The 24762-nt window shown below is 43.7% G+C and overlaps 1 protein-coding gene and 1 long non-coding RNA gene across 4 annotated transcripts in view; one reads left to right on the plus strand and one right to left on the minus strand.

The window, feature by feature from the left end:
• The window catches only part of TRABD2B (TraB domain containing 2B), a 293609-nt gene that overhangs the window by 59715 nt on the left and 209132 nt on the right, over positions 1–24762 (plus strand). The gene's annotated exons all lie outside the window — the stretch shown is intronic.
• LOC136010833 (uncharacterized) lies at positions 9424–18691 on the minus strand. The gene is made up of 2 exons (XR_010611023.1): positions 18559–18691; positions 9424–10278 (listed from the first exon to the last, which is right to left on the minus strand). It is a non-coding gene; the product is annotated as an uncharacterized LOC136010833 (long non-coding RNA).

Below are 24762 nucleotides of genomic sequence, written 5' to 3' on the forward strand. Positions count from 1 at the left end.
ATGGACTAGTTCAACATCTCTGCGTTTCCTAAGAGCTAGGGTGGGCTGCTTTGGCTTGGTCAAAATCCATGCCAGATGCTTTACATTCTGCCAAAGTGAATTTTCCTGAAAGCCCTTTCTTGGATGTACTTCTTTTTATCCTACACTTGCTTTTGGAATTTCTGGGAACTCATGAACTAAAAAGTTCTGATTTATGGGTCTGCAAGTTCAGTGCGCTTGAAACTTCTTAGATAAAATGTTCTGTATAAGCCACAGCATTATAATACTGTTTGGGTTTTTTTCAGCACATTTCATACCAGGAAATGAAGAAGTATCTTACAAGCTCTTACCCTGTGCTTATATTGATAGTGTGTGTGTGATCCTGTGGCAGTAAGGAAAGACTAAAGTATGGGTAGGTGGGTAGGAATGTTGATATGATTGTAATGGAATGGATGGAGAGCAGGTAGGTGATGGGGTTCTGCAAGCTCATGGTGCGGCAATAGTCCATCATGTCTCTTGAAGCAAGTCTGAAGAACCACACCTCTGTCCTTTTATGTGTCTGCTGACGTGTCAGCGTGGTGCTGCTGGCTCTCATTAAAGGAGCTGAATGCACCTGTATGAAAGCAGTAGCAAAGTGCTTAGTGCACTCCATGTGAATTCATAACTCTGATGAGATACTTGTACCTACAAGAACTCTGCCTGAGTTTCCCTTGTGTGTGGAGGAGCCCAAATATGATAACAGCTGTCACATAGAGGATTTAATCTTTCTAGCCTTCAAAAAATACCCTAAGAAATTGCCTTGGGAAATGGTTTTGTTTTCGGTTTGTTTGATTCCTCTTTTTTTCCAGAAGGAGACTAAAGAGGTAAATCCTTTGATGTGTCCTGTTCTGGATGGGAGAAGGTATACTTGTGAAGAGTGTATATTCACTTTATGAATGTGTATGTTTTAGTGTCTAAAACTACTAGCCCATTCATGGAGGAAAGCAAGAGTGACTGAGTGTTTGTCTTGTCACTTGATGGAAGTGGAGGAAGATGTCTGAGATGCTGTCATGATACCAAGAGTATTAAGAGTGATTTAGTAACAGATATTTTAGAAACAGTGTGGGCAACCCCAGCAGTGTGTGTAGAGCACAAAGCTCTCATCACATCAAGAGGGTGCTTTGCAAGTGGATGATTGCTATGAGGCATAAGGATTTTTACCACCCAGCTGTACTCTTCATCTTATCGCATCGTTTTTTGTTCTGGCTGTGTGTGTAAATAACCTTTGAGTTAGCAGTTTCGATTTAGGGGGCTTAGGACTCCTTAACTCAATTTCATGCATTCATGCCTATAGCTATGGGAGGATCTACCGATCCCCAGTTTCTCACTAAAGATGGAGACTGTTGTCTTTTAAAGAGATTATGCATTGTTCTCAAATAATAGTAATAGTTCTTGAATGGATCATTACCATGAGAAAGTGCTCTTTTGCTGATACGCTGATTACTGGACCTGCACTGAAGAAATCCAGAGTTCTCTGCTGTGTTTTTGTATTCCTGATGTGCTCACCAGTTGTCTCAGCAAATACTCACAAGCAGTGGAGAGAACATTGTGAGACCAGAGCTGGGCCCTGCTGTATCAAAACTCTTTGATTCTGCAAAAGAAGATGGGAAGATTTTGTGGAACATTCATTTTTTTCACACTCAAACATTTTCAGAGTCGATCAATGCTCTTGGGTCATGTTTTGAGACTGTCTTAGAAAGCCCAGATGCTCATAGGCTACTGTTTACTTTCAGAATACGTTGCTCATGAGATATTCAGGTTTTGTTGCTTCACCGAGCTCAGAAATGCTTTAGCTTTCAAAACGCTTTAGCAAAAGCTGTGTGCTGTTTGGAGTTTCACGTACATGCACAATGAAAATCCGGAGGGGAAGCGTGAGAAATTTGGACATCTATTTCCATGGCTTCCATGTTCACGAAGTACAGACTTCTCAATCACTCTATGATTTTTCCTCAGCAATATTCATGGCAGCAGGGAAGTGTAATCCTCATTGTATCCCAACAGGCACCATCCAATCACAAGATGATAGACTAATTTAGGTTGGGAGGCACCTCTGGAGGGCACCTAGTCCAGTTTACCATTTAAATGAAGTGGTAAACTTCAAAGTCAAGTTCAGCATTGAAGTTTGGGTTGCTCAGGTTACCAAGGAGTTACTGGCAAAGCCGATAATTAAACTGAAGTTTCTTGTATCCTAGTGTGTATCCCCTCAATTACACCTCTAATCCACATTTTATAACTGGTTTAAGAAAAGACTTTTAAAACCAGGCTGATCTAGTGTAGTTTATGAGTTGATAGCATCATCTATACATGGACAAAGGAGCATTCAATGATAGGACACTAAGATGAGAGTGAGCGGAGAGGGGACTTACAACAAAATAGGTGTTTAACTATAAATGCATTGGGGGAAAAAGTTACGATGTACACTGAAGGTTTAAGAAGGGCACCCAAATGCTTTTATTTTATACAGCTGATTACCTCATGCAGTACTCCAAAGTTCAGGCTTTTACTAACTGGCTAATATCTAAAGACATTTTCTGCTTGTTTTCTCTGCAAACCTCATTGCACCGACAAGAAATACATTGTCCATATGGGGTGAAGAATGGCATTTAAGTATCGTGTGTTGAAATCCCACTCACTTTTACACATTATGCTTCAAAGCCCTGCTTCCTGGATACAAAAGTAGTTGTGTTTCCAGCAGAAGGTTTACACAGTTTAGCATGAAGTAAAAGCACCGTGGTATGAAACCAGCCATGTATATAAACCATTAAACAATTTCAGCGCAAAGCTGCACAAAATGCCTATTAAATTTAACAGTACTATTAAAAATCCACATTTAAGCTTTCTTTGTTTTTAGGAATGAGGCTCTGAAACATGGAAAAGTCAGTTAAAAAATGCCCGACAGCAAACAACCAAACCCCAGCCTTTGCCTGGGACGTAATTTCATAGCGAAGACGAAACGTCCAGGTCCTATGCTTCCCAGTTGGTCTTGCTCCAATCCTGAGCTGCCTTGCTAAGTTTTCTGCAGTGTAAATGTTCCCTTTATGAAGTGGGCTCTAGCCAGTGCCCATGGAAGCCTCTCCTAAGGAGGTGTTATTTTAATATATGAAGGGCAGTCATTTCGTTTCATAAAGATAGCTTGTTCCATGGAGGAAATAAACATCACACTTGACAGATGCAGGGACGCTCAAAGATCCTCAGCTCCTGTGGGGGCAGGGGAAGGCCTATAAAGCTTTTCTGTGTTCCCTGCATTATGGTGCATGAGGCTTTTAGATGTCTTCCCTGAAAACCAATTCTGTGGCATAACTGTAGCCACCTAATAATTTTATTTTACTTTTAAATGCCATGCATGAATGCCATAGAATGCAGGGAGAAGCATGGTATTATGTGGAAGGGTGCTGATAGCAAATGGAGAAGGGTTCCTAGGTAAGTACATCATCTTCTCTGTGTATAGTCGTAGTGAGTTTTCTGGGAACTGGCATCAGGCAAGGTGTGAGGGGTTCAAAACCAGCTTACACATGACTATGGGGATAGCATTTCTGTTGACATAACAGAGTGCAGATTAATGGACTTCCATAACTGTTGTTACACTCAGCAATTTGTGTCACCATCTGTCCCATCCCAAGCACGCAGGAGTCGGAGATGGTGGATTGCCCCCCAGAATTCCTATTTCAGATTCCCTCATTTTGAAGATTTCGTGCCCCCAACATGTTGTGTGTGACTGTCCCTTTCCAAGATGGTTGTAGTCTGTGTCTTTGGTTTCTTTTTGGACATCATGTGTACTTTGGGCTGATCGATGACTATTTCTGATGTGAGGTCTAGAGGCCAAGATACTGGCTTAGCAGCTGGAGGGGAGAGTTCAGATGAAAGGGATGAGAAGCCTCCTGCCTTATCTATTAATCCAATGCTGTATTTGTTATCCAGAAATTATGGGGAGCTGGCTGCCGAGCAGAGGTGAGGCTTATCCAGAGTTATTCCAACTGCATTTCTCAACGTCATGTTTGTTGTGCTTGGAAGGAACTGGATCGCTCTGTCGTCTCTCTCTCTCACTCCCTTGCTGAACATAGTAGCTATAGTATATTCTTACTGGAGACCTGTGGCACTTAATGGTGAACCAGAGTTGCTTCATTTTTCCCTCATTTGATGAATGAAGCTGGGGTTGAGGTGGGTAGGGGGAGTGGAAGCAAGGAGAGAAGGAAAATCCACCTTGAGAAAACCCAGGTTTCCTTAATGAGCAAAAGATGTTATGTTGAGGACAAAACAGATTGCAGAAAAGCTTTGTTGGCCAAAAAGAGGAAGAATGCTCTTGTCTGTCTCACAGTGCTTACAACCATCCTGCTCGATGCAAGAATGCAAAGTGTATCGGTGAGAAGAAAACTGAAAGCAAGCTTAGGGAAAATTCCCTCTCTGTCATTCCAGCAACCTACATACATGCCATTCAGTCATCCAGCATCACTGCTGCTTGAATGAATGTAAAAGAGAGAGGCTGTGCTGAAATCCATAGTGCTTTCTAAATAAAGCTTGTCGTATAGGAAAACATAATTTAATTCCCAGGGTAAATAGCCTAGAAATGGAAGAATCTGCTTTTTCATGCACAGCATATAACTTCTCTTGTAACAGAAATAGTAATTTCATCAGCAGCAAATGCTGTTGTTGGCGCTACTTTAGCATTGTAGAAACAGTTCTGGGATAAAACAATTTGTTATTTCTCTCAGACTTTGGTGTTGTGGGGTTTTTATTGTGATTCATTATGTATTATGTACCAACAATAGTTCTTACCAGTAAAGATTGCTGTGGAAGTGACCTCTTAGAACAGTGTTGTATGATGTTGTATCCACTAGCAGCAGGGAATTACTTATGGAAGAAGTAAATACGATCGATTAGCTGTACAACATTTAGTTAAACTTCAATTTCCTTTCCAAGAGCTTGCAGAAATGGCAGGAATCTACTCAATTTTTTTTCCTTTCAAATTTTTATTTCCTCTTTGGTTTTTGCTTTTCAAAAGTTTGTATTTTTATTTAAATTGGTTCAAGCTGTCACCAATGCATAAGGGTTTTGTCATTTTCTTTCCACACAGCAATCTTCTCCAAGAAAACAAAGAAAACAATGTTTAATTCGCTGCTTGGCATTTTTCTTACAAATAATTTACTTATTCCATCTCATTATTCATTGCAGCAGTGGCCAGACCATACTATCGCAAAAGGGTTCTGTCATGATGAAGGGCTTCTTTTGGGTTTGAGAAGAATCTTGAGGGAAGCCAACCAGTGTCATTTGGCAGCTCCATTCTTACTGCTTTTGTTCTCCTTGGACCAGATGGCTTTCTTACTCACAGGTTCCAATGGGACTTCTTGTGGGGTAAAATACTATATAACATCAGTGAAGTTATAACAATCCAGCCCTCCCTGCGCAAAGAGAGATTAAAAGTCCATTTCTGCAGGGACTATGAAAAGTAGAGAATCTGCTAAATAACAGCTCTGAAATGCTATATATGTGTACTTGTTTTGAATGGGGAGAGGAATTTCCTGGACTAACTCTGAAGCTAATGTGAAGGAGGGAGGGTGATGGACCTGCTCGGTAGCTCGTATGGGAAGCCCCTTGCGTGTTAGGTCCTACACAACCAGAACTGGTGAAGTCTCAAACATCACAGCCTGGCCCCTTGGTTAGTCATTTATAACCATGAAAAATAAGGGCAAGGTGGTGCAGAAAGTTCTCATTCTGTCTCAGTGGTGTGTTTTGACCACTCTTGTGTTTATTTTGCTCAGGCATAAGCGACAACACAAGATGTAGGGCACAGTGAAGCAACGCCTGGGAATTTTGCCACTGATGCTAATGGTGTTGGTCTCTAATCCCTTTCCAGCAAAGGCGAGATGATGCATCAGCAAAATGGACGCCCACACTGGGAGAGACACCAAGACCATTCACAGCTGCCGAGACACTGAAACAGTATTTTGGGGAGGGAAAAAAAGAAAAAGCTCATTCCTTAATATATGGTCTTATAGGGTAAATATTTATCCAGCCATCTAAAGGCAGGAGTAATCGCTGCAGTTTTCCCTTCACTCAGAGACTGGAGATTTTCCCTGACTGTGAAAAAAAGAGAAGTCCAATTTTGTGTATGTGAAGAAATCAAAGCATTGCCCTTGAAATGGGTTTTTCAGCTGTCTCCTGGGTATTCTGGGGTTAGTTTTCACCACGTGGGGTTCTGAAGTGCGTACTCAAAGGTTCAAACACAGGAAAATTGGCTATCACTGCCAGCTCTGTTGGGTGGGGAGAAAGCAGTTCCTTTATAGAAAAAGGGGGGGGGGAGAAAGAAAGGCTTTTTTTCTTCATCTTCCAAGGGACTATATGAGAATGAGCTCGAAGAAGCCTTGACTTTTATTATATCCTGTAATCAAATTTGAGCATCTTATTTGCTTCATTTCTCCAAGACCACCCTGACAGTAACAGTCCACACACACACAATTTCGGTATGCATAAACCCATAAATTTCATAACAGAATATAGGAGCTGAGGTTGTAGGAGGACTGTAAGGCAGAAGGTGCTGAAATGTAAAGTCTGTGTGTGTTTGAAGGGATGTCATTTATTACATACTTCTGCCTCTTAAAAAAAAACACCTTACTGTTACCACACAGACTGTATAAATATATATTGCCTAACGCAGGATGGTGTGGTGTAAAGGTTTTATTGGCATGCAGTAGCTTAGCTTGAGTAGGGAAGGCCTGAGCAAGCTCTGTATCACCTCAGATGTGTGCCAAGAAAACACGTCCTTGGCATGGGCAATGAGAACATCCCCAGTGACGCTGCATAGGTGTAAATCTAATGAGGATAATAACCCATGTGCTTCAGGGCATCAACCCATTACTGGCTGCCTGGGATTAGGAAGGAATTTCTCTCTTGGTTGTGTTATTCTAACGACATTTATTGTGGGGCTTCACACACTTCTCTCTGAAGCCTCTGCTGCTGGCCACTGCAGGAAGAGGGTAGTGAATTTGACTGACTACCTGGAAGGGCCTGATCTGGCACCTCAGGCTGTCTTCTGCAGATTCTCTAATGATGCCTGTTTTATGTGGTTTGGAAACTGTCTTGACGGGGCACTTTGTGCGCATCTTTCTGTAATGCCAGCTCCTGCAAAGCTTCTTTCATTAATGCATGGAATAATTTAAGTTGGCAGGGAGATCTGCAGATCTCCAGTCCAGCATCCCACTCCAGCCAGGACTGACTTCAAAGTCAGGTCAGGTTGCTGAGGGCCTTGTTCTAGATCTGAAAATCACAGGATCACCGAATGGTTTGGGTTGGAAGGGACCTTAAAGCTCATCCAGTTCCAACCCCCTGCCACGGGCAGCAACACCTTCCACTAGAGCAAGATGCTCCAAGCCCCTGTGTCCAACCTGGCCTTGAACACTGCCAGGGATGGGGCAGGCACAGCTTCTCTGGGCACCCTGTGCCAGCGCCTCAGCACCCTCACAGGGAAGAACTTCCCAATATCTGATCTAAATCTCCAGGGGTAGGAATTTTGGTGGCTGAGGCCAACCTTGGCCTGAATCATTCCTGGCAAGCTCCATCTTTCTCCAGTGAACCTGGGAAGAACGTAGATGTTCCCTTTAGATTTAAGACCTACTTACTAGGCAGCGGTATTTACCTGGAATGAGTCTCAGCCAAAATACAGAGTTGTCCAAGGTGAAGGCAATAGTGACACTTTATGTAATGCAGATTGATGAGCTGACTGTGATAAAATCCCCATGGAATAGTAGAGACGGTAGTTTCTTCAATTTTCAATGGTGTAGAACTACTGTTCCTGAGCAAGAAGTCCTTAAAGGCAGTGAGTTTCCCAGTATATCTTTATACCTGACTTATTGTTGCACATGTAAAATTAGTGAAGATGTATCCTGTTGACAAATGGCTTTGGATTTCAACCATGTGAGCTGACATTTGAACGCTAAAGGCTCAATGTGGGCTCTCCTTCCTGCAGCTGGTAGAGAAATCCAGACTATTGCTGTTTCTTCAGGAGAGGGACGTTTCAAATAAAACATTGTGAAATAACACATCTGTCTTTTAGGTGACAAGGAAAAAATAGTGGGAGGGAAAATTAGGAAATTCCATCTGGTACAAAAGTAAGGAAAGAAAAAAATCTCAAAATCTTTTAAAAGATTCTGGCTAGGAATCATTGGCAGCTCCTAAAATTCCACTGAATTCTAGACCTCCCCAAGAAAATCTGCTTCCCTGGAACTGGGTCTGTAAAATCCCTGGACATGGTGCTCTCCAAAGAGAAAACAAAACCACAGGCGTTACCCCTTGGGGAATACTGTTCCCAAGAGATTGGGATGAGAAGTGGTTATCCAAACAGCAAACTGCTCTTTATTTGGTTTTATACTCTGTGAACAGAGGCATAATGCTTATTGTAAAGTCTTTTATACCTCAGCAAGGCCCAGTGGATTTCTTGAGGATGAGTAAGGTTTTCCTATTCCAGCCTAAAGAGGAAAGAAAAAGGCCAACTGAAAAATCACTTTTTATCCCCATCTAAGCAACTTCCATAATTTCTGTTAGCAAGCCCAATTGAAGTCCTTCCTGCAAGGCAAAACCCGCTTTGCACACTGTCTTCTTTTGAGGGGCGTAAATGGGGTGACTGGAATCTGGAAGGATCTCTCTGCAGTTCAAAAAGTGACTTTCTCCTTCCTTTCCCCCCTGCCTAGTGCCACAGCAGGGGAAGATTATGGGAATAAGGGAAATAAAAGAGCTCCCGCAATGTTAAAGTTTGCTGCTGTGTCAAATAAAATCTGTATTTTCCCCGAATTATGAAAAAAGGGGAAAATTAAAAGGATTCATGTTAAGTATGCTGCCCGAATGCTGTGCCAAGCTAGTGCGGGCAACCCACACTGAGAGTCCACAGAGCTGCCGCATTCCTCACCCCACGCACGTGGGCAGCGCTGGATGGGCCGGGAAGCTTGGAGGAGCAGCAGCTTTGGCTTCCCCGGCCTGGGCACAGGCCAGCATAGCTGTGGCTGGTGCTCCGGAGGCTGCGCACGGCCAGGCTGAACCCGGAGCCGGCCACGGGCCATGAACTGGCAAAAGCTAAACACACTTTGGGTTGCTGTTCTTATTGTGGGAAGGGGTCTGCTTCTGGAAAGCAAGGGGGGAACTGTTTGTTTTGTCTTAAAAATCCTGAAAAGGAGGATGTTTCAGGGGAAAAAAAAAAGGGTAATGTTTCAATTTGGGTACATTTCTATAATATCCCCTTTGGAGCTGTAGTTTGGTTAACCTCTGCGGGTCAAGCGCCCAGCTACAGAAACCTCTCCTCAGGCTCGCTGGCCAGAGAGCCTCAGGAAACAACCACCACCCTGGTGCTTTGTGGCAGATTTAAGCAGGGAATTTAGTCTCTGGAGAAGAAGGGAACACAACACACGACATGCCCAGACAAACATTGCACTAAGATTTATTTCTTTTCATTTTCTTTGTTAATTTTGCAGGAAGATTATTTTTCTCTCCCAATTAACTCTAATGGAATTAACATTCTCTTCCTCTGTGTGATCCCCAGACGACTACAACTGTGTTTTGCCTGTTGTTGGGAGGACATGAAATACATGATTAAGTTCAATGGGATCATGTTGGTTTCTAAGGGTATTCCATCCCTTTCCTCTGCCCTGTCTATCAGTTATCTGAAGCCTCTTGTAGAGCAGCAGAGTGGTAATCTCTTTCAGATGCTCCCAGTATCTCTCTCTGTTTTGGCCGGATCACGAGTGAAGAGGGGATCATCACAAGCAGAATAAAACAACACAGCAGCCATCCAGCATGAAGTGATGGAAATCTGTGGGTGAGAGAAGCTGATTGCTCTTGTGTTTTGTTTTCAAACGCAGAGGGCATGTCACTGCTTCTCAGTTGTCATTGGCTAGGTTGAAGCTATCTGTGGTTCCAAAAAGCTGTGACATAGATAGAATGGAAACGGAAATATTTTGTCAATGGCTGAAGCTGGCCATATGTTGGGATCAGATGGGCAGGAATTAGGAAAACAAGAACAAGGAAACTTTGTGTATAGCATCAAAGGCAGAGCTGGCTCACACTTCGAAGAGCAGAAGCTTGGTCCTTATTGTTTGTTGACTTTCTCCCAGTTTGCGTGCTTGAAGCACTTGAGCTTGTGGGCATGTTTAATGGTGTGTTGACACTGGAAGGCAAAACCCATGTCTCATGGGTACAGCGAGCCTGTTAGGCAGCTGAGATATCCAAAGTAGGTTTATAGGGACATCCTGAGTAACTGGAGCTGTGGCAGGGATACATCTGCAAAAAAAGGAGAGAGATGTTGTTTCAGTGGATCGTACAGAATCAGACCTGATACTTGGAGCCATGTGGCTATTGTAAGTTGTTAAGATCTCTCCCCTGGGCACAGTGTATCTATACACAGCCATACACGACTACGTTTGTAGATGCTGAGCAGAATCCTTATCACCTTTTTGTTCTGTTGTTGTTCCTTGACCCACTGTGACCAGACTTCTGCTGGAAGTTATTTTTGGCAGGATTCTTGGTGTCTAGAAAAGGTTGATTTTGTGCTGCAGCCATGCTGTTTCTGTAGTGAATTTTAGCTTTTTTCCCCTCTTTTGTTCCTCCTGTGTTTGGTTATTTCTGTTCATGAAAGGTGTAGGAGTTAGCGGCTTTAAACTCTCCCATCATTTTGGTGAAAACTGGTCTAGGGCTTTTAAAGTTACTAGAGAGCTACTGAGACAGGTAGATCCAAAGGAAGCACAGTTAGATAGGACAAAGGAAATTAGGCTATAAGGAGCACTGAAAGAGAAGCTCGAGTTGTCCTGGAAAAACACTTGCACAAAAACATTCCAATATGATTGGTTAGAAGTTGCCACAGTGTGGCTAAAGCTATTGACTGTTGACCACAGATGATGCAACATCTGTGTAAGCATGTTAGGAATTCAGGTCCAAGGTGCGCTTCACCTCTCTTTCTACCTAATAATCCATATGTACTGTTGCAAACACCCCAATTTTTCAATAATCATCTGTCACAAAGCACTCTGTCCCCTTCCGGAACTCATGTGCTAGTAACACATCATGGATGAGATGTGCTGCCCATCTTCCTGTTCATCTAAATATCAAGCGTGCTCCAAGGGATGTTTAGTCCTGAGCTATGCTTTTTCACACGAGGAGCAAAACAACCTTCCCTTGAGTTTTGCTAAATGAATGGAGTCTTGGCATATTCAAGGCCAGGTTGGACAGAGAGCCTTGGGTGACATGGTCTGGTGTGATGTGTCACTGCCCGGGGCAGGGGGTTGGAACTGGATGATCTTAAGGTCCTTTCCAACCCAAACCATTCTATGACTCTATGATAGACAATTCCTCTTTTTCATAATGCCTCAAGCACAATACTGTCTTTTGAGTCTGTGTTCACAATTTTGGGCACGGCAGCTCTCCTGTGTCTTCTCAGAAGACTGGATTTTGCCTTTTGTGACCATGGGTGCATTCTCCAGAGCTCACAGTTGCTTGTGTTCTGTGGCACTCTAGGCTGTGTGTTACCAGCTTTCAAATGCTTGTATAGATTGCAGTCATCTCCCAGAGTCTATGAGTCCTGGCCCTGTGAGTGATGGCAGTAGGGAAGGACCAGGACATGGGTGTGCTGCGTTTATAGCCAGTCCTGAAGCTGCCTTAATTGCTCTAGATGTAGCTGCTAGGTCTCTCAAACTGTGCTCGTCAGACTGAGGATCTCAGGATGGCTGATGAGCTGGTGAGCACAGGGTGGCTATGACTGACAGCACTGACCATCTGTATTTTGTGTTACACCGGAGGCAGCAGTGGTTAAGGTGAGAAAAAAGAAAGAAGGGGCACTCATGGCTTTCAATACTTTTAAAAGAATCATCAGTTTTATTAAAGACTAAAATAAGAGATCTGTATCTAATAAAAGTGGCATTAGTGCGGAGCTAGGTAATTAACATAATCGTGTCTAATTTCAGTATAACTAGCATGCTGTAATTAAAAAAGCAATTAGTATAATTAGAACACATATGAAATTAGCACAGGAGTGTTGTAAGTAAAGGTTCTGCTGTACTGTTGGTTAATCTGACATGGTCAGTAAAGCTGCTGTTGTCGTTTTGCCTTTCTGGTGGGTAGCTCATGTGCTTGCACAGCAGAGGAGCTAGTGAAGGGTGGCAGGGGAAGACACATAGCTGTGGTTCTCTGCTGTGAAGTCTTTGCTGGCAGAGAGTGTGTTGTTGGGCTAATAATTTTCGTGGGAGGATGCTCAAGTGTATAAATTAGCCCTATGTGGATTAGCAAGATTTTCCTGCCTGCATCCAGCAGACAGCTTAGTTTGGGACTGTACTTGTCTGGATAAAATCTGTCCTGGAATCTGTAGTCTTTGGCAAGGCTGCATCAGTTTTCACCAGCCAAAGGTGTAGTGGCCTTTTGAATTGCATCTGGACTTTCGTTATTGCAGAGGTTAAGCTGCATGAAGGCTATTTAATTACAGACCTACAATGGTTTCTGCATGCTTTCCCTGGAATTCATTGTGCGTTCAGGAAGGTGTGTAAATCAAACAACCAGCACATCAGGCAGGGGGGGAGGGTGCGTGGGGGCCGAGCAGGAGGAATTATTGGATGCCCTCATAAAACTTTAAAAGGCTTGAATGTCAGGTTTGAACTCTTGGGGCCTTAAAACTTGAGTCTCAAGGCACTTCTACCTGCTGTTTCATCACATAAGCTTTTCACTGTTCATGAGCTGCAAACCCAAGATGATTATGACTTCTATTTCCCTGCAGTGTATTTAATTTCGCTTTACTGTTGTCATCATACCCATGTCTGAACCACCTTTCATCTCCTCCTACCACTCATCATCCTTTCAGTTGTAGCCAGTGATGCATAGGCTTTTTAAATAGAGTGTTCCTTGTAGGCTCTTATATCAAAATCTGTTTAACCTCTGGTGCTTTCAAGCTTAAGGCAAAATCACTGAGTATTAGCAGTTCTAATGCGTAACTGCACTCAACAGGAGAGTTAGCAAATCTGCAGAGTGATACCGCAGCATAGAGGGGATAAGCGTGCTGCCAGCTGTGGCCAGCTGTTTGGCTTTACACTCCCTGCTGAAGCAATGGGTGCCCCATGCTGACCCTCCACAAAGACCTCTTGTGCTTCATGGCTGTGGATGCCCACTCTGCTTGACCTGTCCGTATGGTAGAAGGGGCAGAGATGGTCCTAAACTCATGTGGCAGAGTAAGGCAGGCACTGGGCTCTTCCTTCCTGATGCCACTGCCATCTCCTTGCGATGGTTTTGTCCAGGGGAAGCATCAAGTGTCTCATCCTCTGCTGTCCCTGGGAGCCCCCTTGTATCCTGTCTGCTTGTTCTTTATCTCTGTGTGTGCTGTCACCGGGGTAATCTTAGATGCTTGGGCCTCTTCTCTGCTGTAGTATTTAAGAACAAACACTCTGCATGCACCATCAGAAATGTTCTACATGATACCCTAAGTGACAGGGGGATTTACAATCAGATAAAAGTAGCGGCATCCACCGTAAAGCAATTAAACTGACAACTCAGTAGCTCAAATTTGAATTTAGAGGAAGTTTGGGGTCATGTGCTGTCAAATCTCCCCTTTGATTATGGTTGTCAGTAACGGTTCCTAATGTCTCTGCCAGAAACTAGCTTGGGGAAGCTGGGTTGTATTGTCTTTTCTGCTTGGCAGCTGGAGTTACTTCATCTTGATTCCTTCATCACCCCACAAACCAAACCCTTTAGTAACAGCTCTCATAGAGATGGTAGAAAGTGTGTCTGGGGAGGGGATGTTCACTTGAGCTCTTGGCTCCCCGGTTAGCTCACACATGACTTCTCTTTGGGTCAAAGCAACCACAATTGTGGCAACAGAAAAACTTGTGCATAATGGTTCAGTCTGGTAAGTTCCCCATAAAATACTCACTTAATGCAAGATGCTTCAGTTGACACTGAAGTCCAGGGAGAATCTTATCACTTGGTGGTCATCTTGCAAGAGAGAGAAAATATCTGTGCTCCACAGTGCTCATTTCCTAGAGTAAGTGAGCCTCTTGGCTCAGTCTGAGGCTTCTTGATTATTTCCATTCCAGATATTTGTTCTTTCAGTCCAGATTTATAGCATCCTAGAAATAATTCACTTGATTTCCATTCAAAGAGGCAGGAACCGTGGCAAGGTATTGCACTGCAGAGCATCAAAATGCTTTGTTAATGAGAAATGGGCAAATGAATTTAAGGAAATAACTCTACTTTCCTTGAGTATTTCCTCATGCCTGGGACCAAACCCAAAGCTAAGCTGAGCCTTCCTACTAGGATGGATTCATGTTTCTCCAGTGTTGTTTTTGATTGCTTCTCACATCCCATCCCTGCTTTGGAGTTTGGGTTTGGATAGAAGCAGCAGTTCTGAAAGGTTATGAAATGGTTGTTTCCGTCATATCTCTGGCGCAGTCAGCCACAGAAATAGTTAGAAGTTTTGGTGGAGCCTCTGAAAATTCATTTTGAGCCATGAACTATGGGGAAATCTATGGATGGCTTGGGAGAGGCTGCATTCTGAGGCTTTCAAAGCTCACTAGCAAGATTATTGCTTTGGAAATGCAGGCTGTAAATGAAAGGTAATGGAGATATATCTTCATTTGGTTGTTATTTCAGCACTGCTGCTAAGGTGCGAGGAGTAAAAGGTTGAATAGATTCCCCTTTTATCTCATCTTTGTGCTGAGAAAATGGGGTGCTTTGGTTTAGCAAAACCTCATCAGCTGTTATGATTTGGTTTTGCAAACCTCAAGCTGGGGAGGCTGGGGTCTGGCTTCCATTATATTCTAACCAGAAGGCTCATGCAGAAGGGCTTTTCTGCTCAAACTACCCTGAATTTGTCCAAAGTTCAGTTTAATCCCAGCAAAACCTAAACTCTCAGCCCTTTAGGATCTGTCTGTCACTGTTGTTAATGCACTGCAATGTACTCTGTGGAGTTTGATAGACGAATGAACTCTTGGAGGATATTTATCACACGCATACACAAACACGCACAAATAAATGTATATATTGCAGTATTACGAGGTTCTGTTTCATCTGACCACAGTGGTTTCTACTTCGCCACAGAAATCTCAAGCATATACTAGCCAGCTCCGATTTTCATTTGTGCTGGGGTGAAACTGAAATCTACTGAGCGTGCTTCAAATGAAGGCAGACATTGTGCCAGCACCATGCCAGCAAGGGAAAGAGCTCTGCTCTCTCTCTTGTCTTCTTGCTGTTTTCTCCTCTCTGTCTTTATAGAGCTGCAGCCTAAAGCGGATCAGAAAGAGGAAAATGAACATGGGGCTTATGTGCTGGATGTGAACGATACTGAGAAATTGGAGATCAGCCCTTAAAAATATACTTACAGTATAGGCATGTAACTAAATTAATAGCAGGCATAACTCTTTTAAAAGTCACTTGACTTTAATTGACATATCAATATAATTGGCAATTATCTTAATTGATATACATGGCATAAATACTGTGCTCTGGAAAGCTTCCAGTCCTTCTCTATTAGAGTATTAAGCCATAACATATGCAGATTACATGGAAATACCACTGAAGCATTTGTTAAAAGAAATTCCTTTCTTATGTCTCTTTCTGATACTTTTTTATATATCATGTATATATGTAAATATGCAGAAAAACAGTCACAAGGGCATACTGAGTATTGTCAATACAGTCTTTTAAACAATTTCAAGTGATTCCACTAAAGGGTTTCTACAGGTTTCACACTCTGCTTTTGTGGAAATCAGCTTTCAAGTCAGTCAGGCTAGAGATTAGATCCAAAGATTTAAAACCCCTATAGATCAAAAGCAGATGCTCTTAGAAGACATTTCAGCCAAGACAAGCCGTCTGGGGACATTGTTACAGCAGGAGAAGACAATTTATCATTAAAACATGAAAGCCTCTGTTCAATAATAACCAGATGTATTAAAAAAAAGAAGGAAAGGAAAAGAAAAAGAGAAAGAAAAAAATAGGGGTGTCAAGGTCTTGATTCATTTGTCTCCCACTAGAAATCATCTTTATCCCATACTTAGGAAATGAGTGCAGATTCTTTGATGCCAAGACATAATATAAGAAAAATTGAAACATTTTACATTGTAAATCCTGGGCAATTGTCAAGGAAATTTTAATTATATAAAAATCTGTGATGCCTTAGGTAAAGATAAGGAGCAATCAATTTAAAGAACAGTTTCCATGACTTAAAATAACAAGCAGGGGAAGAGCTGACAGGAGCATTTCAGACCTTTCTTTCTTAGTACCAGCTTTCACTTTTTCCCATCTTCTTTCTGACCTCATGCAGCTCAGTAATAGTGCTTAACTTTAGCCTAAAACCTCCACTCCAATCACTTGCAAACATCATTTAAGCCTCCTCCGTATAGAAGAGGAATTTCTGTGAGCCAGGCGTGTAGGGAAACCAGGGCACAGTGAGATGGGATGAGTTGCCTCCTTACATGCAGTATACAGATAGGAGAGACAGGAAGTGAGATTCTTAAGGTCTCCTTTTCCCATCTCATACTCTAACCACTAGAGAGCATCCCTTCCTAGTGAAATGTATAGCTCTGTAACACAGGAAATGCATTTGCTGCCAGTATATGGGAAGTAGGAAGTCGTCTTCACTCTCTATTCTTGTTTTACAGGCCAAACTATAAGAGAGTGGGTGTGATTAACAACATTTGTTATAATGTATTTAAAATCATTTCCAGGACTGTGGTTAGGCATTTCAGGCTGAAGTTCCCTTGAGCCTGAGTACATCTAAGGACTCGGAGCGACTGATGTGTAGTCAGGAGAGGAATTCTTTGCCATTGCCACCAAGCAGGTCACAGAGCAATCTGCACTAGCTCTGCAGTCCACCCGCACAATGGGACACAAACCTCAATTGCTTTTTGCATAGCAATGTGAGAGTGAAATGCGTGTCAGAGAGATGGGAAGGATCTCGCTGAAAAACGGTTTCCTTGGTGTTGAGAACTCTCATTCTTTGACATGGAAGCTTTTGGGAGAAGTATATTGGCTCTGATAAGAAAACTGCTTTAGCTCAGGATGAAATTCCTGATGAGTTGGAAGGGGAGACCTGTCCATCCTGCACAAGTTCAGAGGGGAACACACTTGTAGGGCTTTTTTGATACCTCCTTCAAGCCAGGCAGATTTGAACTCTCTCTGATTCCTTGGTTACCCTGAAGGATGGGCTTCCCCACCTCTGACTGTGAGGAAAACTTTTGTCCTGGCCCTGAGGAACCTTCCCAATAAAACTGTTGTCAAAACCAGTAATGAGAGAAATTGTCAGTTCAGTAAAACGTGAACTTCATTTTGCCTACCACGTTTAATATCTTACATATGGGGCTGTGTCGTCATTTGCTTCCTATCTAGCTTCTGCTTGTGGTATCCTTGATAAGGCATTTGGAAGAACAAACCAACTGATCAGACAGGCATAGGTGCTGTTTGGCCCCTCAAGAGGACAGGGAAGGCAATTTAGAGAACATCCACTAGACTCTAATCAGCAACTCTGAAGATGTAGGAGGTGGACGTTTGTGGATTTCTACAGCTCTTTGAGTATGGAGGACTAGCCGGAGGTCTCTTGTCTGTAGGTGGCTTCTGGGTTCTAGTCAAGCCCTACTACAGTGGTTCAAAACCAGATTTTTCCAGGGAAAGTATAAGGAGGCTGTGCCAAGTTCTGGAAAGCGTATCATCATTCCTGCCCTTTAGGAACTGGAAGCACTTAGCGAACTAATTCCATTCTTTTTTCTTTGAATAAGAAAGACCTTGCCATCTTCTAGTCCAACAAGAACACTTATGGTAGAAAGTACTTAGCTTTCAGGAAAACTCAACTTGGGTGAGCTGGAGAACGGTCACCATGGAAAAATGAAGTTAATCGTGTTTTTATTTCTTCTGTGTGCCAAGCACCATTCATTTCAAACAAATCTATTTACTGTGCTAAGCATAATAATGTTGATGAGAAGTATCAAGAAAGCATGAGATGGATGCTAGCTTTTGACTATTCTGTTGATGTCTCTGGAGCCACATGTTGTAGTTTGGAGGCGTGTGCAGACCTACAGACCCACTGGGAATGACAGCCCTTTAGTGACACATTTGCAGGTTGCAACATGGTGCAGTTGGCTGAAGGTGTACGGTCTGGTATTGTGATTTCTGCTGTTTCAAGTGGACTTCATCTCCTTTTCTTCATTTGGGAGGAAAGCTCTTTCCATCCGTCTTGGAAGGCAAATGTTCATGAGCAGAGTGAACTGAAGCAGGCAAATCAGGTCCAAGGCCAGATTAACAGCACTGCTGGCCTCGTCAAAAAGCTGAGTCCTGGCTTTCTTGTTCTGACTCACAGCAGAAAATCTGACTTAACTGTATCCAGACTGGATCTGTGCATAGATATGTAAAACCCCAGAGTTTGAGAGTTCACCTCTGGAGTTCTCGACAGTGGTTTAAAGGCATGAAGGATATGGAGAGAAAGGGTTGGTCAGCACTTGGGGGGAGACAAGAACAAGGAAAATAGGACTAACAAAGTGAATGACAGGTAGAAACATTTACCCTTTCATTGCCCAATGTTCGTTTGGTTGTACTTACATATTCTGCGTGTGTACAATCTCTCCATTGCTTCTAGATTACTAGTGTCTGGGTTTCAGAAGGCGGAGATCCTTCTGGATGCCAATGGCCACCACGCTGACACTGGAGCTGCTGTTGTTGTGCCTGAACAGAAGCTTGCTTAGGGCGCAAGTGGTTCATGTGGTCACATATACCATTTACACAGTGTGGGAGAGCACACACATAAAAGTTTAGTGCAGAAGTGCACAAGCACAGACTCACACAGCCCTCGGGCCTTTTCTGTTAACAATCAGACCCATAAAGCACATTAAAATAAACCAATTTTTACAGCTCTGCACTGCTGTTCAACCAGGCATTTCAAGAAGCAAGCAAAAGCACCCACTTCTCTGGAAATATGAGACTTCATTCCTATCCAGGAGCACAAACTGTACTCAGGAGGGAGTTATGAAACCCTGTTTAAGTTCAGATTTGTATTCAGCTTTACATACCTTTGATTCACCCTTCTGTAGGAGGTGTTTGTAATTTTTAGCCTTTGATAGCTCTATACTGTTGTGGGCAAACCATTTCCAAACAGTTTTTCCTCAGGGTTACGAGAGCATGAGGCAGAAATAAGCAAGGGTTTTTCCTCCCTTTTTTCAAGTGGCAGTAGATACAAGAGGAAAGTATATTCAAGTGCAGAGAGCCTTCTGCAGGGTGAGTTAAAAAGGCATGAGAAGATGCTCTCTGTCCACTGCTGATCTTGGGCAAGGCTCAGTTTAGGGTCCATGCTGAAGGATGATGGTACAGAGCGGGTGAACCCATCTACCTCTGATCCATCCTGATCACTCAGATGGGGTGGCCGGTGTCAGACAGGCATCCTCTGAGCAAACCAACCAACCAACCAACCCCCTTCTCAATACAACACAATGTCTAACAACATCTAGAACAAAAGGGTCTTGATTCTACTCAGACATCCAAGCCCCAAACAAGCGAGCATTTATGTGCAATTGTGTGTTCTTCTTATTTTATTTTGAGTTTCCTGCAATCCTTTCAAATAACATCACAAATCCTTTTGCATTTGTCAAGCTAAGTGAGCCTCTCATTTTTCCCCAAACCTTGCTTGGCTGTAAGGGCTTTAAATATTGCTTCACTTGACATAAAATAAAGATTTTTTTTTGCTGATAAGCGTGCATAATGGTTCAAAACTGTTCCAGCGAGCAAATCTGGTTTCTCAAAGGTAAACGATACAAAAAGCTGGCCTTTGATTAAATATCCCAATCGTTACATGCTAATGGTGCATGAAGCTGTGATTTATCAGCCAAAACAATGTGCTGGAAAATGAACATAATTCATTAAGCTTGAACCAAACTCCACTTGAGCTTTCCACTCACAATAATTCTTGGCCGAGAGCAATTGGTGTCACGCAGCACAGGCCTGTTCGTAGGAGACTTCTCGTTTTTTATGCTGCTCTGCTCTCGAGACACGAACTCTGCCACCCGAGCTGTGCTCTGCAGAAAGCAACCACCTGAGCATCCATCAGCAGCACTGGCTTGTAAAAGAACCAGACGCACAGGGGATTCTGTTTCTTGCATACCCGTTTTAGGCACCGTGAGCTGGTCTCTTGAGTGCCCAGCAAGGCATGAGGTTCAGGATGAGCAGGGGCACATCCTCCCCAGAGAGCCATTGCGGGGGCTTGCTTGGCCTCAGCACACCCGTGCTGCTCTTCCAACAACGAGTGAAGATGAGAAAGAGTTGTTTTAACTCATGCTGAGCGCAAGCAGAGAGCTAGGAATTGCTGCTCATCTTTGTGTCGCGAAAGATGAGCTAGGAAGCTCATCCCACTGCTAGGAAGCTGTGGGAGGATGGACTGGTAGCAGATCCTGTCGCCTTGGCCTCCTGCCTCCACCCTGTGAGAACAGTGCTGGGTGCCAGTGAGATATAATTACATGTCAGGCTGCAACATGCTTATTTTTAGGCATGCTGATGTGAGCTGGGGACAGTGGGGCTGATCAAAAGTGGTTTCGTGCTCTTTGCTACCTCCGAAGAAGGGTGTTTGACAGTGCTGAAGCACAGGACTGGAGATGGTGTGCCTGCTGCTAGCAGCACATGTTGCACTGTTTTGGTAACATCCTGGGGCTGGTTATCATGTAATAACAAGGAGTTGGATGTGTTTATTAAAAAAAGATGTCTGATTTGTTACTGTCTTTGCTACAAAAGCAGCTGAAGAAAGGAGATGCCAAATTGATTGTTGGTGTAGCTGCAAAAGAGGTTCGTCGCTACAGAGATTTGTACCATTAGATTCAACTGCTAATGTAAATCAGGGTCAGGAAGCAGTTTAGTCTGTTCCCCATAGTCTCAAAACCTCAAAAACCACTGTGATTAAGTTCCTTCTCACCCACTTTGCACATCCAGCCGAACACCGAAGACGTAAACCAGAAGAATTTCCTGCCCCTTCACATCACTTCATTTCTGTGTTCGCATGCAGGGAAGAGAAATAACAAAATGATTTTGACCAAAACCAACTCGTCAAGCTTTAGAAGGAGACAACAGGAGAGGGAGGAGGGCATTTTTGGCTGGAGAGGTATACACAGGCATGTGGAATTCACACCCTGACTGATACATGGTCATGGGGCTTGAGCAGCAGTGGCAGTGCCAGGACTCATCTGCTGCACTGCTGCCTGGAGCAACTGCCCCACGTGACAGCATGGTTGTCATCACTCCTAATAAAGCCAGAAATCCAGATAATATGGGAAAGGGGGCAAGGATGCCAAGCACTGTTCATAGTATATATGTGATAACATTGAGCAGTGGGATTGCCATGCTGTCTGCCCATGTTGCTGCACCATGGGGTATCTGAACTATGCTGGGCACCCACCGGTGACTGCTGTGTGCTCCACCTTCATCTCCATGGCCCAGTCAGGACTGAGCCAACAAATGTGGTGTTCGGCATCACATCTAAATCATAGAATCATAGGATAGTTTGGGTTGGAAAGGACCTTCAAAGGTCATCTAGTCCACCCCCCTGCAATGAGCAGGGACATGCTCAACAAGATCAGGTTGCCCAGAACCACATCCAGCCTGGCCCTGAATGTCTCCAGGGATGGCACATCCACCACCTCCCTGGGCAATCTGTGCCAATGTTTTACCACCCTCATTGTAAAGAATTTCTTCCTCACACCCAGCCTGAATCTATCACCACAGGCTGCTCTAGAAACTCCGAGCTAGGCAGAGGGGCCTTTGTGTCCCAGCTCAATGGTTTATGTCAGGGATGATGGATAGCTCCGCTTGTAGAAGTAGGTTACACCTGCGGTTAGCTGGCAGCGTGCACACGGCTGTGCTGGGAAGCTGACGTGCTACTGCTACATTAGCAGTGTGATTGACTAATTTGCTTCTCCTTTGATCTAACAGAAAGCACTTGGCAATTTTGGAAGAGAGAAGGGAAAGCCCCTCTCACCTCAGCTGGTTTGTGTAAGGGGAATGCTGAGGGCTGTGCTGGCAGTGTGCTTCTGAGGGGGGGCAAAGAGACCTGAGAATGGGACTGAGTCCAGCCTGGGCAGGGATCAGCACTTGGCCTCTGCAACAGGGTGCTAATCCAGAGAGATTGGATCCAGAGAGACTGAATGAGAGGTGCTCATCCAGTGGGATGGATGAGCTCTTTGTTGCCATTTGATTCTGGGAAGTGAAAGGATGTTGGGGGCACTGGAGGCACACTGGCAAATTGTTGTGTGACTGCAGAGTTCATTGCATGTGATTTGGGAAGCACATGGTGGGCAGTGGGTTGTCCTCGCTGAAAACTAAAGGTGTGATGGATGTCCTGGTAGCTCTGCTGTGTGGACTTAGCATCCCCCCTATCTCTGTGTCCCCTCTGCTGCTGCTCCTCTTGGAGGCTGAAATTAGATGCCAGGGTAAGAGCTGTGATCGTAAGATACAGCCACTGTTTTTAGGGATAAGAACTTTGTAAGTGGCAAGTGCTCCAGTCACTGAGCCAGAGAAAGGAAGGAATGTAAGGAAAAAGGTGACAGAACATCTCTGAGTATTTCCAAGGTCTGCCACAGACTGTCCATATGACCTTTGGGAATTCCTGCGTCATCTTGGCCCACCTTTAGCAGTCTGAGTGCAGCCCCAAGGAAGTGCAAACGCTTCCTTTCATCCGCTCTTTAAATTATCAGCTCTTCTGATCAGGTATTGTTTTCTACCTGGGCTTCTGGACTACCTGCCAATAGGTACAATGCCATAGTGAGTTGTGAGCAGGGGCCCCCATCTAACCAAGATACTTAGGTGCCAAATTCCTGTTCAGTAAGAGCTCCTGCTTACTTTGGAGATGTGGGCTTAGAGCACAGCAGACCACAAATAATCCTCCTGGCACACTTCAGACCTTTGTAGAAGAATAAAATAGTTCTTAAAGTCCGTGTGCCTGCGTGGCAAACCCTTCAGACACATTTTGATTTATTGGGGAACACAGATTTTAACCGTGAGCTTCCTTCTCAATAGTCATTCATTACTTTTTCCATTGTAGTTTACATTCCCTGTTGCTAAAACTAACAAAATGTTCATGTTAACAGAAAGTCTTTTCCCTGCTGGGCCCCAAATTAAACATTCCTGGAGAGTTAGGTGGCAGTTTCTTTATTCTGTGTTGCAAATTAACATGTTTGCATAACTTAATGGTCAGTGCATCAGACAGGAGTTCCCGAAGAGATCAATCTTCAGCGCTGTGTTTGACTTCATGGGCCGAGTGTCCTCCTCTCTGTATGGCATCACCGTGTAGGCTGCTGAAATAGCCTTCTGGTATGGGGCTATCCATCACCGGCTTTGTGTCTGGTTTCTGTGAGGAAACCACAGAGAATGAAAATACGTCAAATAGCCTACTGAAAGCAGACTTATCACTTCTCAAAGCTGAGAGCAAGCAGTAGCACATCCCATGGAGAAAACCAGCTCTGGCTTATGAGGAAGAGCCTTGACTTCTTCCGCCTTCAGTGGACACACCTTGAAAAAACATCTTCACCTCGAGCTTCAGCTCTCTTAGTGCTGTGAAACCCTATTTGAAGGATCTGGGGAAACTCCAGTGCCTCTGTTGTCTCAGCTGCAGCATATAAGCTGCTTTGGAGGAGGAAACCACCCATGAGCACACTATTTCCTGTCCTGTGCTCTGCAGAGTTTTCTTCTTTTAAGAAAACAACTCAGGCTTCTTCCCAAATGCACTTTTTTGGTGTGTGCTCAGAGTGTTTTCCTTTGCCAATTTGAGGGCCTAATGAAGATGAAGGGAAGAAACTCCCCTGGACTTTCACAAGACAAAGGTCTAAAGGATGGTGTATATTTGAAAGAAGAGGAGGGGAGGTTGCCATGCTTGTAGAAATTACATTAAATAGGAAGTAGCATCACCAGTATTTCTAAAATCTGGGGTACTGCCACCAAGCTCACAAGATGCTGATTGTAACTGCTGCATACCTTGTTCTTATTATTCATTTGTGTTAATGAATTGCTGAGGCAATTATGGGCCGAGATCGTAATAGCTTAGCTGCCATTCAAGGTAAAATAGGCCCTGCCAAGGGAAGTGCATGGTCTCTGAGTGATGTTCCCAGCCTTACTGCCCATGAGTGCTGTCTTATCTTACTTGGTGTTTCACTAAAGTCACCATGGGGATAGGACAACCTCGTGGCTAACATTTGCAGGGAAGGTTTGGGTTAGTAATATGAGTGCTCTTGGGATCCTATGCATGTATTCCCACTGATGGAGCCCAGCTTCGTGTTACCACCTAGATCTACCCAAAAATTTACGATGTCCAAGGAAGCTGTGAGTGCTCCATCCCTGTCAGTGCTCAAGGCCAGGTTGGACAGAGCCTTGGGTGACACGGTTTAGTGTGAGGTGTCCCTGCCCATGGCAGGGGGGTTGGAACTGGATGATCTGAAGGTCCTTTCCAACCCTAACTGTTCTATGATTCTGTGTATTTTCTCATAACATTCTATGGCAATCTGAGAATACAGAAAGATGATTACCTGACAGGATAGTTGTTGTATGGTCTCTTTCCTTCCTTGCAAGCAGAGTTTCCTCAAAACTGTGGGTTTAAGAATTCCTGGAATGGATCAAACAAACATTTTTATTTACCCCGGTTTCTTAGAACTGATAATGCCTGGTTTTAAAAGTACAACACACAGGATGTTCATATTTTAAACAATTTTGCTAGTTCTGCTGCTTAGAAAATTGGCAGCCTTTTTGCGTATTTATCTTCTCGCCCATGCCGTGTTTCTC

Source organism: Lathamus discolor, chromosome 3 (genome assembly GCF_037157495.1).
Source record: "Lathamus discolor isolate bLatDis1 chromosome 3, bLatDis1.hap1, whole genome shotgun sequence".
NCBI classification, from domain to species: domain Eukaryota; kingdom Metazoa; phylum Chordata; class Aves; order Psittaciformes; family Psittacidae; genus Lathamus; species Lathamus discolor.